The sequence below is a fragment of the Indicator indicator genome, chromosome 18 (genome assembly GCF_027791375.1).
Source record: "Indicator indicator isolate 239-I01 chromosome 18, UM_Iind_1.1, whole genome shotgun sequence".
NCBI lineage: Eukaryota > Metazoa > Chordata > Aves > Piciformes > Indicatoridae > Indicator > Indicator indicator.
Genome location: NC_072027.1, coordinates 12668096 through 12686944, shown reverse-complemented (window position 1 = coordinate 12686944; position 18849 = coordinate 12668096).

The following is an 18849-nucleotide window of genomic DNA, read 5'->3' as shown; positions in this document are numbered from 1 at the left end:
TCATTTCAGTATCCTTAAGACCAGCTTGAAAAAATTTCCTTTCTTGTCCCGCAGTTACAAACAACACGCCAGGGGATGTTTCACAGAGTAACTGGCTGAAAAACTCCAAGATTAGACCAAGACATCCAAAAATCTGTTGGCTACCCCAGTATGTCTTAATATTTGACATTAATTCCCAGACATAACCTTCATTTCTTCATTTTCCCACAGAGTTTGAAGGTTTAGGGTTGGGATTCTGAAGGCTTCACCAGAAATACTTTCACAGCAGAAAGAAGGTGAGAATGAGGTAGATCCTTCTCACAGTGATGCAGCATGCACAGGGCACACGTATGTGTGGCTGGAGAACAGAGATTAGATTGCACAGAGAGTGACGACCTGTGTCTCCAGGTAACATGCATCTTTCCCCTGCTCCCAAGCTCTGAACTGTGGTGTACTCTAACACATACCAAAAGCCTTAAACTCTCCAAGTCTTGTGAAAACAAAAGGGAGTTGTGGATGGCCAACATCTAATGCACTCAGGCATGAGCAATGGATGTCCACCAGCAACCAACACGACACTCAGGCTTGACTACTTTGAATATTCTCCTGCCACTACTTGTCTTTGTAACAATAATTAGTGAACTTATGAATCAAATCTAAAAAGCACTAGAGGTTGTCTGCCCATTCAGGCACAGAAGGATGGGTGTTCAGATGATCTTTGCAAGATTATCTGTTTTGGAAACCACATGCCACAGCTCTACCAATAGCCCAGGTTCTAACTAGAATATGCTCAGCCACAAGGATGATACTCTTATCACAGTGATCATACAACGGTTTGGGTTGGAAATGATCTTAAAGATCATCTAGTTACAATTTCCTGCCTTGGGCAGGCACACCTGCTACTGAGACCAGACTGCTCCAGACTGCTTTCAGCCTGGCTTGAACACTCCAGAGTTAAGAGTTTCCGCAACGTCTCTGGGCAACCTGTTCCAGTGTCTCACCACCCACATGGGGAAGAATTTCTTCCTAATGTCTAATTAAATCAATCTTCCTTCAGTTTGAAGCCATTATCCCTCTCCCTGTCACTCCGTGTCTTTGTAACAAGTCCCTCTCCAGCTGTCCTGTAGCCCCCTTCAAATCCTGGAAGGCTGCTCTAAGGTCTCTCCGGAGCCTTCTCTTCTCCAGGCTGCCCAGGGAGGTGGTGGAGTCACCATCCCTGGAGGTGTTCAAGAGGGGATTGGACGTGGCACTTGGTGCCATGGTTTAGATAGTCATGAGGTTTAGGGTGACAGGTTGGACTCGATGATCTTTGAGGTCTCTTCAAGCCTTCTTGATTCTATGATTCTAAACAACCCCAACTCTCTTAGCCACAGGGATGATCAGAGGGCTGATCTGAAGACAGGCTTTCCCTGGAGCTGCTCTAAGAGTCACAGATTCACAGATTGCATTGGGTTGGAAAGGACCCTCAAAGGTCATCTTGTCCAACTCCCTGTAGTCAGCAAGGACACCTCCAACTAGATCAGGCTGCCCAGGGCCACATTGAGTCTGACCTACAATTTCTGAGCAGTCCTATGAATGAAGCATCCAGATTCATTAAGAGGAAGTAAAAATCATTGATGATGATTAAAAATCATTCACTGGGAAACTTCTTGGGACATTTTATTTAATAGATCAAATTTAAACAGTATTTTAAAGAAACTGATTTTTCTTTGTATTCCATGATGCATTAGAAGACCCACTAATGGGTTAACCAAACCTTTTCTTCATTAGCTATTAGGAAATACAATGTTATATTCGCCTCAGAACAAGAAATTGTTTTGTCTTACTAGTAAATATTGACTAAAAAACAGGGATTAAATGAGTGTTCCCATCCCACTGACTCAACCACAGCAGTGTTTGCTCCCTGAAGAGAGAATTACAAACCCTGAATCGATCATTAGACATATGTTTAGGAGATTATCTTTTCCAACTCAAAAAGCCAGGCTTCCAGAGAGGACCCAAAATCCAAGGTAAGTGTGCTGGGACAAGCTCATCTGACAGAAGCACAGCAGAGGAGGACCCATCCCAGCCATACAGTCATGGTGAGGAATTTGTAAAGAGAATCATCTCATCAGTTTTCCTTCTTGTCTCATTATTCTACTTTGTGGCTATCTGTGGGGAAATGGAAGTCTTGCAATTCAAAATACAAACTATAGCATGAGTGATTGTAGGTAAATAACATCCAGCCTGATTTTAAAGACACCTAATGAAGACACAGAGCAGGGATATATTAGAACATACCTCAGTGCCTCCCTTCCACCAGTTCCAAGGGAATTTAAACACATAACCTGCCTCACTTCTTGCAATACTGAATGGAACAAGGCCTAAACATCTTTAAAATGCTCGAGTTGGACAGCTTTTCAATGCAGCTCAGCTCAAATTTCCCCTGCTTCAGCAGGATCCATGCACATGAAGTCAGGATGCTGGGTCCAAGGCTCACCAGTGCACGCGACTGAGAAGGCTGCCGAGCATTTTTGGGAAGCTCACCCCTTTTTCATGTTCCCAAGTGAAAGATGAGCTGCTTGAAACCTCTAGCTTTCAATGCTGTGAAGGAAGGGTTGCAACATACTGCTGATTCACACTGCTTGGGAAAGTAGGAATTGCTCAGAGGTTTAAAGGGCACTTAAAAGACAGAAACAAGGTCAATCAGCCTCAAAACACTTCTTATTCCACTAGTCACCTTCTACCTTCCTTATTTCAGTGAGGCACATTCTTTGCTACCTTATATACACAGAATCATACAACCATACAGCTGTTGAGGTTGGAAGAGACCTTTGAGATCAAGTCCAACCATTCACCTAGAGATCAAAGTCCCATCACTACTGCTAAGCCACTGCCACTAAACCACATCCCTCAGCACTGCATCCACACACCCTTTAAATACTTCTAGGGATGGTGACCCCACTGCCTTCCTGGGTAGCCTGATAATCCTTTCTGTGAAGAAATTTTTCCTAATAACCAACCTGAACCTCTCCTGGGGCAGCTTGAACCCATTTCCTTTTGTCACTTACTGCGTGTGAGAAGAGAAGGACTCCTACCTTACTCCAGCCGCTTTGAGGTAATTGTAGGTGTTGGCTTCTAAGACAAGACAATTTAACTCGAAGCATTTAAAGCTACTGAGGGAGAAAATCTGCTACAGACCTTCAAGTGACAGGCGGGGAACAATCTGGAATGTTGTTTTTAGCAACTCTACAATAAACAACTTCAGAATATGGTGAAAATAGTGGGATCTAAAGGTCCTCAGATCTACTCCCAGTTTTAAATAGTGTGGAGAATGACAGTTCTAACCCAAAATGTCTCTGTGTGATCCTAATGCTGTCAGCTCCCAGCAGGTTTCTGAGAAACAACAAAAAACCCAACAAAGTACTGAAAATGCATATTAACTAAGACTTATGTTCTTGGTTCTGAAAAAGTTTATGACCCTTATTTTCGAAACCTGTCACATGTGACTGACCAAACCCAATCTTAAGAAGGGAATGCAGGTGGATTTTGACAAAAAATGGATGGTCTGAAAGATAAGTCTATCAGTGCAGCGACCAGATATACAGTGAAAGAGGCAATACCATGGCTAGAAGATCCAAAAGGAACAGTGCAGCCGAGGCTGGGTGCCTCTCCAGGGCTGTGAGTCTGCGTAAGAGGCAGACTTTGCTCAGGGTGTGATACTCTTGCTATAAGTGAACACACATGGAAGTCACTCCAGACAGTTCCTGTGTGTCCCCTGGGAATTCTGCTATAGCTTGTAGAGGAGGGAAACATGGTCAGCTCTTGGAGCTGCTTTCAGCCCTGTTCCTCTGCATCAGAGGGATCACTGGGTGCCTGAGCAGACCCCAAGCAGTGCTTGGGATAAAGCAATGATAGGATAAAGGTGAGGAGAGCAGAGCTCCTGGTCCAGCCACACAGCTTGTCCATCACAGAGACAGCCAGACTGGGTCAGACCAGTGGTCTCCCTCGTTCAGCATTGCGTCTGGTGCAGTTGCCAGTACGAGTCTCAAAGGCTGTAAAAACTATAGGGTGTGTTGTGTTAGAATGATTGTTCTGTCATCACCCAGACATTGTTGTTATAGGTGCTACAAGGCAATAAATAAAATTAAATCAGACAGTGTCATGCAACGAGCAGGCAACCCCTGCTGGCAGCTCTCCCAGTCAGATTGTACCCAAGCTCATTAGATACAGCACCTATTATTTCACTGATGAAAACACAACTCATCGAGTATCTGCCTCTCTGCTGCTTTCACTTGCTAGGACCTAGACAGGAGCTTAAGCCATCATCTCAGCTCCACACCTATGATCCAGATCCAAACTTACCTTTCAGGTTTGGTTCCCTCCTCACATTAGAGCAAAGAACTGTGCTAACAGACTGAGGATGTTCCAAACACCCCAAGAATACAAAGAGTATCAGTCCTTGAAATCAAGAGTGTCACAGAACTGCTTTGGGAAACACCACAAGAGCCTTCTAGCCCTTTGTCTCCAGGCCAGCAGAAGGCTGCATATCCACAACACAAAATTTGGCAACTCAGGACACTCTTCTACCTTGCTCAGAGTAGGAACATGAAAAAACTGCAATTTGGGTAGTTCTTGGTTTAGCTGCTTGGAGTCAATTCTTGCTGTGCAAGGAGTTGGGTCTGCCTCCTGCTCTCTCAAGTTACAGCTTTATTCTCCGGTCTTGCACACTTGAGCACTACCCCCAGAACCAGAGGAAACAAAACCTAAGAGCTTATGGCCTTCATCTATGATGTGGATGACCCTGACATTAGTCTTGACCATCACCCTAGTAAAAACAGAGACACCTCAATATCTGTCGGCTTATGTTCTTGCCTTTTTTTTTTTTTTTTACAGGAATTTTGAAATTCAGGACCTTTCTTTCAAGTCAGTAATTTTTGTCACAACAAGCATTTGAGTTCTGTTCACACATTTTTAGATTTTGAGCATTTTTTTCCAATCAAATTAGGAAAGATAAAGCTACGAATTACACCAGATCCAGAAAAGGTCCTTTTAAAAAACAATGTTTAAAATATGATAAGCATTTTCCAATGAAACCTATTAATAGACCTCCTTTTTGGAGTACCTGAGTAATGCTCAGTGCTGTCTCAACCACATTTTCCTGCAGTCCCCCAGATGTGTAGCTCTGCTGGCAGACCCTATCCAGCTACTTGCAAATAGCAGAACTGTTTGCAGCCCTGTGTGCCATCAGCTGTCCCAATGAGCCAAGTTAGCTCACTGCAGCTTACACCTGCTCATTACTGGCTTCATCCATAATGACAGGAACCCTGGAAATTTGATGGAAGTGACATGAACAATCTGCTGTAAACCATGTCCCAGCTGGAGCATAACATCACAGACAAAAATCAGCCCATGACTGACCTGGAGCCCTGATCTAGACCCTCATAAGACTGATCAATAAGAGGAAACACAGTACCTGCCAAAGATTTCTTCTCCTGGCATATGGTGAAGTCTCTGGAGAACTTTTCTATCCAAAACCTCAATATGGTAGGCTCCAAGGAGCCTGAACCACTTTATGCCCATCAGTTTGCCCATTCTCTAGAGCAGCTCCTGAGATAGCCAATCACTGGTATACTTCTGTTACAGGTGGACAGACAAACACAGAATGGCTGAAGTGACATTTGGAACCACCACCAAACTCAGCACTTGCCTTTCTGCCTACATAGAAGTTTTAAACATGTATGCTGTGTGGTCAGGGTTTCTTTTCCCATTTATCAAACCTATAAGCAGAATAAGCAAGCAGATGAATAAATTCTTATCATCAAGAATTAAGGGCAGCAAACTGGGGGTGGGGGGCTGGAATTACAAAAGCTACTACAGACCCAGAACAGAACAAAAATGCCAGTTATGTAGCTTGGAAGTTTTCAAATTCAGTCAGCAAATCCTAAAGAAAATGAAAGATACACCAAAAGAAAACGCTATGTTTAAAAAAACAAATTTTAGATCATGGAGACTTCCTGAGCTAAAGTGGGATTAGAAAACACTCGTGTGTGTGTGTGTTAGCAAATTAAAAAATGACACTACCTTGTCATCACTTTGATAGGTAAGAATATTACAGAGGATCTAGAACCACAGAATGTTTTGCCCATATCAGAACCACCCCATCACACATGAACCTCAGATTCTTCTGTGGTTTCTTCTCTCTTTCTCTTTTGCACCCCCTCCCACAGAGTTTCTCAGCACCCTGACAAGAGCCTGGATGTGTGCAGACAAGGGCAGCTGTGGCTGCACAACCTTCTCTCTTCTGCACCAGGGTGATAAATCTGCATCTTGAGCTGCTCCATTAGAGTTATTATGAAAGGGACAGAACACAGTGTTTGCTCTACAAAATCCCATGCTTGGTAGCAGCCTCATCCTGTGTTTTCACCTAAAGGTTGAGATGATATAGGATCAGATGCTAGACCTTAGAAACCTACATCTAGTGGAACAATGCAAAGTCTTTCTCCACTGCTCAGTTTTCAGCTCTGGGGTTTGCTCAGCCACAGTCCACTCCAGTCATACAGGAACTGACCTTACAGTGACACTAAAAAGTGGGATTCTGCTTTCTTGCAACGTCCTCATCTCCTGGTGTGCCTTGATGGGACAGCAGGTTGAATGGGATTTCACAGAATCACAGAAACATCTTGTTTGGAGGAGACCTTTTAAGATCATCAAGTACAACTGCCAGCTCTGCAGTGCCAAGAGTGGAGGTACTGCCACTCAGGAACAAGAGCTTGGGCTCTTCATTAAGCGAGTCTGCTTAAGGTAAAGCAATAAAATTTTTGTAGGACACAAAGAAAAGGTTGTGTGCATTGTGAAAACTATGTAAAAGACAACTTTGGAGCATTGCAAGGTCAAACAGGAATGAAGATCCATGTGCAGGAAAGCTGGGGCGTACAAATGGGTCCTAGCTCCCAGGTGAGTTGAAAGCCTGTTACAGAGGTGTCCCCCTGCTGCAGCACACAGCCTCCCACTGCATTCCAGCCAATCAGCAGAAAATGCCACACTCCCCTCCGAGATGTTATCCCTCACGTGTGTATTAGTTCCAATCTCCGTGCACACCAGTAGGCACTGACAGACGGCAGTGGATGATGTAGAGGTGCAATCAGATCAGACTATGGAGAGTACAAATCTGTACAGCATAATGAGTCTTCTATTGCATATATCAGAGCTTTGAAACATTTTCTATTCAAATATATAGTCTGAAAACTTTCAGCATATATCATCTCATCAGAACAACAGGCTTCCATTGTTCCAACAGCATAAATCTATCCCAGGCTGGTAACAGCATATGATTTCCACCAGCTACAGGCTTATATATTGTTGCACCAGCAGGGAAGGGTTCGTACATGGAAATCGACTTACACCCCAAGAACAGATTTTGCATTGTTCTGCTCCTTAAAGTCACACGTTTCCAGGGTGCCCAAGGAACTCTTGGGCAGATTGCTGCTGAGGCTAAATTATGCTCTATAATCAGATGTGCTTTGCCTTGGGGGTCTGCTCCAGCACTCTGTAGCTCAGGGCTATTGTGGTAACAGAGCCCCAGTAGAGCAGCCCCATCTGCTCCTGTGGCACCACCCAGCCACAGCATACCAAAACTACCCAAACTGGGATGCTCCTACCCTACTGGCCTCACCACACAGCTGTCCCACTCCATGCTCCAAGGTAAGTAAGATCCCCACCCACCCCCAGAGAGCTTGAAGCTCACCAACCTCAAAACAGATCATTGGTGTTCTTTCCTAACTCTACTGCTGACAGTAGGACGCTACCATGGAGGAATCAAGGATCATTAACAACTCATGGTCCTCCACTGGGACCCCAAAACATTCTGATTCGCAAACAACCCAAAGTATGCTATGATTCTATGCTGAGCAGCAAATGCAGGCAGGCATTTAGTGGCTTGCTGCCAGCTGGAAGATATCTGCTCACCTGGAAAATGTCCATGTTTCATCTTTGCTAGCTGGAGCTCCATGGCAAGCTGGAGGACAGCTGGTGAACTGGGACCAAGAACAACTTGATGTTAGGCCCTCCAAGGGAAGTGTTCCATTGCTAGGTAGTGGTCCCAGCTAGGCAGCCTGCTCCTCTGCATGGTGTGTGCTCTTGGGGTTGAAGATCTCTGTGTTTCCACCAAAGAGGTGATGAGGTACATAGCCCTACATACTTTTGCATCACAGCAGACTGGCTGAGGGTGGCTTACTTAACTGATACCAGACAGAAGTGTTTCTATCCTAGACCAAGATGTGTTCATTCTTGGCCTCCCTCCATGCAAGACAGCCTTATTTCCATTGCCATACCTACGCCTGGTCACTTTTCTCTGCAGCTGTCTTTTCATGATGATCATCTCATGACTATCCAAATTCTCTCCAGATGAAGACACATATGGCTTTTGTGGGAGCTTTCAAATACATGCAAAAGAGAGACTGCAGCAGATGCTAAACCTGCTTGGAACACCTTAAAAAGCCACTCCTGCATGAGAGCGTGTTGCTGCAGAGGCACCCTGCCTGGCTTCAGGTGCTGCTGGTTGGCCTCTTGGGCCAGATACCCAACTCCAGGCCTGGAGTGCCCCCAAGAGTGGATCTGACACATCGCACTCAGGGGTGTCCAGAGGTCACATTAAGGGCAAGATGCTCTTATCTTCCCCCTGAGGATGAAACAGATGGAGTGCTATGGAAATGCTCTCTAGGGCAACTCCTGCAGCAAGACAGTGCAAACAATTGACCACTTTGGTCTCAAAGACATGCCCACAGATGAGGTGAGCACAGCCAGAAAGCCTGGTTCACAACCAGGAGATAATACACATCAAAATATGTGTTGTCAAAACATTACCTGCCAAATCTACTTGGAGAGGAGATTAAAGTCTTTCTGTGTTTACCACTGAACTGTGTCTTTGTATCTTAGTGACCAGATGTAAAGAGTTGCCCACAATGCACAGAGTATAATTCTAAAGGACAGTAGGAAATGACTCACTTTCTAGCTTGCTGTTGGAGGACAACGTTATAAAATACTGACTGTGGCCTCCCATCATACCACACAGGCAGGAGAATTCAGATCAGCACACAGAGGCTATAGAATTACATTTTCTCATCAAACCCCAGACATACACCATAGATTACAGGCACTCCACTCCCAACACGCTTGGCTGAAGCCAGCTTGCAGTGCGAGTTCAGCTTGCAGAGGAGATCAGTTTGCAGCGTTCACGTCTTGTGTTTTGCTGTCACTTTGCTATGCTTTATGAAATCTGAAAACAAGAGGTCATGAACTACATCCAAAGCAGGAGGCAGAGCACAACCACCAGCTTCCTGGCCCACAAGCACTTTGGGATAAGGAACAAACTGCAAATAGATTCAGCAATGGGAAGACAACTGCATGTCTTGGGTGAACATCAGTAGGTAAAACAGCAGGATTAAGTCAGTGGCATCCAAATGTTGTCATACTTAGCAGCAGGATTGCTGCCTGGAAGATAAAACTCAATTCACATAGACAGATTATTATTATTTTGCCCCAAACAGACAGTGTGTGTTTGAGGTTTTACCCTGGGAACAGTGTACTGAAGAGCTGGTTTATAATGATGCCAACTTGAGAGCTTGGGCTCTTCCATGCAAGACATAGCAGTCTAAGGTAGTAGATGGTACCTTAACAACAACAGCTTGCGACTGATTGACTTTCTTTAAAGCAGGAAACACCAGAAAGTTTAAACTAAAACTGGTTAGGGCAGAATCTCTTACCTTGAAAAAAATCTTTGTAAGGTTGAATCGCTTTGTCCTCTTTAAACCATTCCAAGGATAAAGCCTGTTAATATTATTTTTGTTTAATGTTATCAGTGAATTATCAGCAGGGGGTCCTGCCCATGGCAGGGGGTTGGAACTAGATGATTTTTAAAGACCCTCCCAACCCAAACCATTCCATGACTTTATGATTCTAAATATGTTGCACAGGTCTGTAATTGCCAGTGAAGTATTTGAACTCATCTGAACAGTGTTTGCTCACTGAGCCACTTCTAGTTCTAGCTTTCACTAGAGTTAGATCCCAGAGTGTCCTCACTAAGAAACTCGACAATTTTAATGAGAAAGAAACAAATTCCTTCCTTAGCACGGATGTAAGAAGTTTCCATCCTAAAGAAACCTAAAACCAAGAGAAAGCCACTGTGCAGGAAGATTTCCGGTCTACATCAACAGGAAAAAGGGGCAGAAGAAGCAGCACTCAACCCTGGATGACAGAAGTAGTCTAGGAATACAGTCCAGTTCATTCCCAGCATGAAAAAAATCTCAATCTTGGCACATGAAACCTGCACTGCTACAGATTCCTCTGTTGTATTAGAATTATTTTGCATGTGACAGTTTCTCCTGGCATCTATCACCACTGTTGCCATCTAAAGCACTTTTAAAGTGGCTAACCCATGCCATTACCTGCACTCCAGCAGGAACTTTGCACCACGCTGAAGAATTTTGCCACAGTGATGTTAAAATTTGCATCTTATAATGTACTTTGCAACAAATTGTGTGGGTTATAGGAACGTTGCCTAATGGAATGCCTTGTGTGTAACAAGGATGCTAATACCATTTTAGCACCCAAAAGGATGGTGAGATTAAATTCACTGCATTCAAAAGCACATGGAGATACTTAGAAGGACATACTAGAGATAAGAGGAACAAAACATTATTACCCAGCAAATGTCATATGATAAGGTCAAAATATTGTCAGCTAATGAAATACAGACTTAATATAGCTTCTATTGGATATGGAACAGGCAGGACTTAGGTGTATTGCATTAGAATAATGCTCATTTGAAAATCAAGATCTAAGAGATGATGGTCAGACCAAGCAATAACTTGTAACTAACTCAAGAAGAATAATCTATTTAACATCTCAGCTCCAGGCACCACCATAACCAGCGCTTGAGATACCTTTCACAGGCTTACTCACCATTCCTTTATTCAGCAATAGCTACAAAGATGGTCAAAGGTTTGTACAGCTAAGAATCTCAGTATATTAAACACACAATAGGCATCAGAAGACACACATTTTCCACTTCCCTGGGCCCATGAGGCACTGATTAAACTGTTCCTTCAGAAAGCACCCAGGAAATCCAGGGCCAGAGAGGGCCTCTCTCTAACAGAGAGGGTTTCACCCACTTTTCCAGAAGAAATTCTAACTGCTCTTGTGTCCTCATTTGAACGAAAAAATGGAACTTGGTTAAAATTCAGGTCTTAAATGTTAAAAGAAACCAATGATCTTTTAGGCAGAGCAAATCAGAGGGAAAAAATACCTTATTTGGTGCATTTAAACTCTTATTTGCTTTCTCTTGCTAATGACCGTTTCTTACTACTGTTACCTACACATCTGTGTATCTGGTCCTCGCACCCATACCTGGGTACCCTGATGCTCTCCAGGGCCTTCCCCACAACACTGTCACTCATTATTGTCTGGATTAAATCTCTCACACACACTTCCAAGCGTCTCCTTTGATTTTGAGGTAGTTCTTAGGAATATCTGAAGGAAAGAAAAATTGCAGATAGTTGAATATTTCTGTCTTCACATTTCTCTCTGCCTTCTCTCATTTCTCCTCTCTCTTGCTCCTAATATCCCCCAACTTTCCTGCCTTTGCTCTGTCCTGGGAACTAGAGACATACATATTTTCCTTCATAATGTTGAAATCAAAGGTTCTTTTCCAGCATGTTTTCCCCTTGGACCAATGTGGATATCAAAGAGCTGTGTTAGTACAAGGCAGACAGTTGGTATGCATGCTACAAACTGACCACAAAAGATCTTCAGCCTTTTTTTGACACTAATACAGGATAATAATGATTGCAAGACTACCTGTGGTGTATATACTCTGCAGCAGCTTGATCCCCAAAGAGACTGTGTCCTCTAAGACCAGAAGTCTCTCTTGATGCATGTATTTTTATCTCCATTGGTAACTGAGGCTACTCAGGCAATACACCACAATGCAACACAGAGGCTGAGGTATTCCAATGAGACAGAAGAAATGCAAACCAAGTACTTGACCCAAGAATTCCATGTATACAAAATGCTGACTGAATCAACTAATCCTTTACCTGGGTTGATAGAATCATGGTTTTTTAAAAGCAGAAATGACGTTTGAATTGACTAATGTCTTGAATGAAACAGGCTGACAGCAGCTCACCAAATCCTGCTGTGGCAAACCTAAAACATCTGCCTGAGCAAGTCTCTATTTTGAGCTGTGATTCCAAGAATTCAAGAGATGGAGCCTTTACTGTGAGAAAGGGGAAAACAATCCATTCAACCTGCCTAGATCTCTTTGTGGACAGATCCCTCAAGTTTCACATCAGCCAGAAAAGCTTCAGCTGGAAGCATACCTTCAAGACAGCAATGTCCATCAGCACCACAGCACAAATCCACTGGGAACTGGGATTGCATTGCTCCAGTTGCGCCACAGGCTGGAACCACATCACTCACCAGTGCAGCCACCACGCAGGGGACCTCCACCAGTCCCTGGACAAGCCCCCATCCAGGCTTTTCATCATCTGCAGAAAGAGCACATGCAGAATTCCACCAGGGTAAATAATGAGATGCAAATGTATTCCTTCAGAGGTTGATCCAAAGCCCAGTGAAGTCAATTATTATTAATGTAATTAGTACTATATAAGCACTTCAAGACACAATTCAAATCAGGTCTCCATCAAGCCATGCTGTGGATAGATACAGAGCAGAATTAAAGGATTTGCAATCTAAATGGGTACAATAGACAAAAAGAAAGAGAGGAAGAAGGTGTGTGGTGATAGAAAAAGAGCAGATAATTTGCCACAGAAACACAATCTTAATCCCGGGCTTTGTCTGCCAAACTGTGCAGCCTTCAGGGAGAATTTTCAGTGGCTGTTACCTCTACAGAGAGTCACTTAAAAAGCAATTTGAACCTTTCTTTGTAAAGAATTTTCTTTCTCTTTGCATTAATTTTTACCTCACCTTTAGCAAACATAAGCACACTTCTTGTTTCTACAACAGCGGCTGCGTATTCAGGGTCATTCAATGCAACAACCCTGTAGTCACAAGCATGAATGAAGAGCTGAACAAACCTCCCCATGAGGTTGGCTTTATTCTGTATCAGTAATTAAAAATGCCTGAGTCCCATTGTGCACTTTCCACACTCCTAGGCTGCCTCCTCCCAGGTACCTGCTTTGCTTGAGCATCACGGCCAGATGCGAACCACCAGCCCATTGCTGCGTGTTGGCACCCACCCAAACTCCTTTTTTGTGGGGGTGGTTTTTTCCCAGTCCAGAAGGGACAGTTTACATTTGAAGAGGGAGTGGTTGAGGAGAAAATGCTGAGAAAGGGAAGGCTGCTCAGCACGATGCAGTGGAGCTCCTGCTCCTCCTTTGCTCTGCACAACACCCTCTCCCCAAGCTCCTGGCCGCTGTGGCTGATGCAGTGAGAGCACCCTCTGCTGCTCTCCTCCCTCCTGCCAACAAGCCCTTGGCATCTTTCAACCCCTACCCAAGCATGTGCGATGGGATGCTCCTGGTAGTCTGGCACCTGAGGCTCGCTTCCGCCCTCTACATCATGCTCTACAAGGCCATAGGCCAGATTCACAAGGTGTAAGGGAGGATGGAATGAGTATTGTGAACACCTCTGTTACTAATTCTACAAACCTGCTGATTTCTAAGCCAAAGGTGAGCAATAAAAAACAGGAAAAAATCCCACTAACAAACCACCAACATTCCCCACTGAAAAAGCAGGACAGGAAAACAGTTGTTCCATAACTCTGGTGTCTGGAGTGTCACCGGGCATGCAGCACACAGGCTGCATCAAAGCCCTCAGTGACAGAACAGGCTTTATCTGGCAGTTCCTGCACTGCCATTCCTGTTAGAGCATCTGAATACCATTATAATATTCAAACAGAAATCAGTCAAGAATGTGGTAAATCAAGGGAACAGACAAGGGAATGTGTGTAAGATAATCTCCTTGTCGTGCTCAGACAAGGGCACCAGGATTTCTTCCAGAATCCAGCTGCTTCCCCACACCTCACTGGTGCTCCCAGGAGAGAACAGCAAAGGCCAGCTGAAGATCCACTGGTGGGGATAGAGGTCTACCAGGTCACCCCTGAAATGGCAAGCCTCACTGGGGTAGAAAGGAAGATCTTTTGTAGCTGGAAAAGGCAAGTCAACATGGAAATCCTAGTTAAAACATCTTTATTAGCAGCATTTTAATCACTTGCAAAATCTGGACCAGGATCAAACCAAACATAAGGCAGCAGCTGCTGTAAACAGCCGTTGTCAAAATGGAAAAATGATTAGCACTGAGGGAAAGATGTTAGGAGTAATGAGACTGACTCGAATGCTGCTGGAGCTGAGCACTGGGCATGGCCAGGCACTGCTGGGCACCTTGGCATCTTGTGTCCTGCCCCACAAACCTCTCCCAGGTCAGCTCTCTTAAGAGCTACAACTCATCTGCCTACCCAGAGAACCATCCCCTGGCCATATTTAGAGCATTAAGGGGCTTTTCAGCCTCTACTTGGAGAAATGAATGATGACAACAGTGCAGGAACCTCCTTCCTTCTATCACACACTGGACCATAACACTTAAAGTCATTTAAACTACTGCAGAATTAAAGACGAGTAATTATCCAGCAATACTTGAACTGAATCCCAGACGTGTGTTAGCCATATTTTGGCTCTGGCTGCGTTACACTGTATTCCCCTCCTCCAAAAGCAACCACATTTCTATGTGTTACCTACTGCAGCTGTGAAAGCCTGAATTTTTTTTGTGTGTGTTAGTGAGAATAAAGCCCTGAAAGGAAGGTTTACTTAAACAGACCCAAACCAAACAAATGTATTTTAAAAACACCAGCAAACAAAATGCAAAAAGGATATCACACCCACAGCAAAAACAATCCTCAAAGCTGGAAAACATTGTATGTATGGATTTCTATTAACACAACTAATAAAAATGAGGAAATTGTTCTTAAAAATCATACAGGCAAAGTGCTCTGAATGTTTCTCAGAGGTTTTCCACAGAAAATAGGTGACAAATCTTAAGCAAGGTTTTAGTGTCATAAAATCATTTAATTAAAACAAGTCATTAAAAATCAGATAGACTAAAAGTCCAGTACAGATGTTTTGTGCTCTCCCTGCTCTCTTCCCCGTTTAACCACAGATATGGCAGCACTAACACAGCTGAGCTGGTGTTGGGATAACCAGGTTTACATCACTCTATGAATCACCTCCAGGGAGCTAAACACAGCTCCTGCTATTGGCCTTAGGACTTCTGAGGTGACCAGAAGTACACCTGCCTGATTTTAACAGTTACTAGCACAAGCCTGAAAGGTTTAAATGGTTTTGACTGAGCTCAGGTGAGCACCCCCAAATGTTGCAGGACTTGCTTCTGCAGTCTCTCAGCTGCCTAAAGCTTCAACGGTAACTGATGGTACTGTTTTCACTCCCTTGTCCAAGGCATGTTCTGTGGTGGCCATGGGTCACCACCAAAGTGAAGATATTCCACTGGGAATACTCTGTTTTCCCAGAAGAGACAACTCTGCAGTAGGACCAGACCTGATCAGAGAGATGGTGCTCATTATACACAAAATCACCATGCCTGCAGTGGAAAAGAAGCAGGTATTCTGGGGAGTATTTTTTATGGTATTAGTACCTCTTTTACTACTTGTCAAGCAAGAGAGATCTCAGGCAATAGGTGAAACAGCTGCAACACAAAGCATGCAGCCAGCACCGCTGTGGATCTTCCATCCAATACTGCATCCAGTTCTGGTGTCCCCATCATTAGAGGGACACAGAGCAAAATGAACTTTTAATCTGATTTCCAGGCTGAACTACTCTGCATTACTTGGGATATATTCAGACCACCTGGAAAGAAGTTCAGGTGTAGCTGCTGCTCTGGGATATTGCAGTCTCAGCACTATCCCTCCTGCACCAGCAATGCTCATCATGATGTTCTTGATGTTCATGTTGTGCTGATGCACTTCACATACTCCCTTGGAAACAATTGGTCCATCTCTTCCAGTCAGTCAAAATGCCTGAGCATTGTTCATGCCACCACAGTGTCTTCTGGCCATCCAGATCACCTCCAGGAGAGGAGCACCAGACAATTCCACAGCAGGAAGAGCCAACCAGTTCCTCTGTCATGATCACACATTTACTGGTATTTCTGGCCACACTTCTCCATAACATCCAACCTCTCCAGAAAGTCCATAAAACCAGTAATGCAATGAGCCAACTTCAGTTACCCCAGACTACTACAATGGAACAGTTTCTCCAGTACAATTTTTCCCTTCCTGATCTTTAATGCTAATAATGATATTTGCTATTACTAATCCTATATCTTTAATAATATTTCAAATCAACTTGAGCAATATCCCCACTCCTACAAGATGACCGATTGAAGCCAATGCTTAGGTCCAGTGTCACATCCTGCAAGGTTCTCAGCAATTGTGATTATCACTAATACGAGTGGGCCAAGCGGATCATTCCACTTACTCCTGAGGAGATTCCAGCTGGACACAAAGAAATTTTTTCACACCAAAGACAATCAGCCATTGCAATAATCTCCTCAGGGCAATGTTGGAGACCCCAGCACTGGACACTTAGGATTCAGCTGGACTGGGGCTGAGCCAGCTTGTCTAGACTGTGCTTTTGCCAAGAAAGTTTGGACCAGATGATCCTTCAGGTCCTTTCCAACCCAGGATTCTATAGTTCAGGTATTACTGGAACGAAGTTCACTTAAATAGCTTGAACCAAATGAAAACTATTTTTTCAACAGCAAGATTTCTCTTCAGGTTCTTGCACCAGAACAATTCACAAGCCACCAGTGCATTCCACTGAAGTACCTAATATAAGCGTGAGAATACTGACTGGCATTAGTTCAAACTGTGGCTCTTCAACAGCTGGAAAGATCTAGAAACCACAGAAACAGTCCCACTGAGTGAGTGCAAAGGCCCACATAGGCTGCCATTGGGATTCAGCTGTGTTAACAGAGAGTGGCAGAACAGGGGGAGCACAGAACTGCAATTGCCCTCACACAGGTTTCATCAGGACCTGATAAGCAGCAAAATGACCAGACAAGAACACAAGATTACTGACCACACTTTCATAAGGGGTAAACCTACAGGCAACATCTCTCATCCAAATAACTTGCAACTTCTTACTGTTATTAGCTAGCAGCTTCTTACTGTTATTATCCTACCATGAGGATCCAAATCAAAATATACATAGTAAACTGTCCTCAGAAACAGGCACAAAAACTATTTCAGAACTAAATTATTTGTTCCCCATCACTTGGTTTTGCTTTTCATATGGCATCAGGGTAGAGCTACAGTCTCTCTTGCCAAAGAGCCTCTTTCCTCTTCATTGCCAGGATACCACAAGAAGTTCCAACTTCCAAACCATTTTAAGTATAAACACAAAGACACATCATCATCGTTCATGTGTGTCATGAGGAGCATGAACCAACTCCTTAAATCACCTGCATTTCAAATGCTGAGTCTCCAAACACTGGTGTAGGCTGGAGAAGTTGTTCCATGCAAGCCAGCACTTAATCCATTCTGATGTGGGAGGGGGGGGGGGAAATAATTAAAAAAAAAATAGAGCATTGTTTAGTATTTTTCATTTCCATAAGGGGGAGCTTGTGCACAGAGGATTACTGCTGGTGACTCTAGCCCCAGAGATTTCACACAATTACAGCTCATTGAGACCTGTTTCTGTGTTAATTACCCTCCTGGGGAGTGAGACAGGGTCTAAGGATCTGTGCTCTCACCTAGCACCCACCCTGCTGTGCTCAAGAGCTGTGGTCTTGTAAGAGTGAAGACAGAAAATATTTCTGCATTAACCAGAAGTATTTGACCCATGCTTAAGTGTGAGTTCTGTTTATATAATTACATTAGTGGATGGTTAACATTTTTATTTGGCTGATGTATAATTCATACCACCAACAATGCCAATTACTCTCTGTGGTTTGGAGGCTGACTCTACCTAGTAAATATTAACATTTGCGGGATGAAAAATAATTGTGAGGGTTACACATCAAGATCTGCATCAAGGTTATGTGGGAACAGGCTACCAAGTGCTAAAGTTGGGCTTGAAATTAGAGATCTTGCTGTAATTAGCCTTCAGGAAACACCACCCATATTGGAAGGGGAAGTAATTGTTTCTGCCTGTGATGGTGGCAGTTGAGTAAGGAAATGGCTGCTTCAAATTCAAACACTTCACACTGGAGAGGGTGGCCAAAGTGTCCTGTGAAAATTATCAGGGGTTATTGGTGAATGGGCATATGCAAATCAGGTAATAAGCTACAAACAGACTGAATTTCCTGCACATCCTGCACAAGGAACAAAACTTCCGTTGACTAATAAGTTAGGAATGAAAATCTAACACTGCAAAGGCCTGTGAGTAGTAATTTTAGAGCTCTACTTCAAGGTCCCTTGCGGGGGGGGGGGGGGGGGAATTAAAAAATTGCTGTTCATGCTCAAACCTCTGCTATTTCTAAGAAAAGAGCAGCAGCCTCCATTCAGCACTGTGCGTACCATCTGCTGGTGTTGTCCCACCTTCGTGATCTTCCAGGACTCCTGGGCTAAAAATCAAACTCCTGTACACAGCTCTGTGATAGCCTCATGAGGAAAAATTTCTTCCTCATGTCTAACCTACATCCAGTTTCTTCCAGTTTGAAGCCATTATTCCTCTTCCTGTCACTCCATGCCTTTGTAAACAGTCCCTCTCCAGCTCTCCTGTAGCCCCCTTCAGATCCTGGAAGGCTGCTGAGTAAATGAGCTGCAATAAAATAAAGTCCCTTTTGGAATTCGGAGTAAAGCACCCCTACATCTACAGCCTGAGGAGACAGACACCAAGGAGATATGATACCAGATCACAG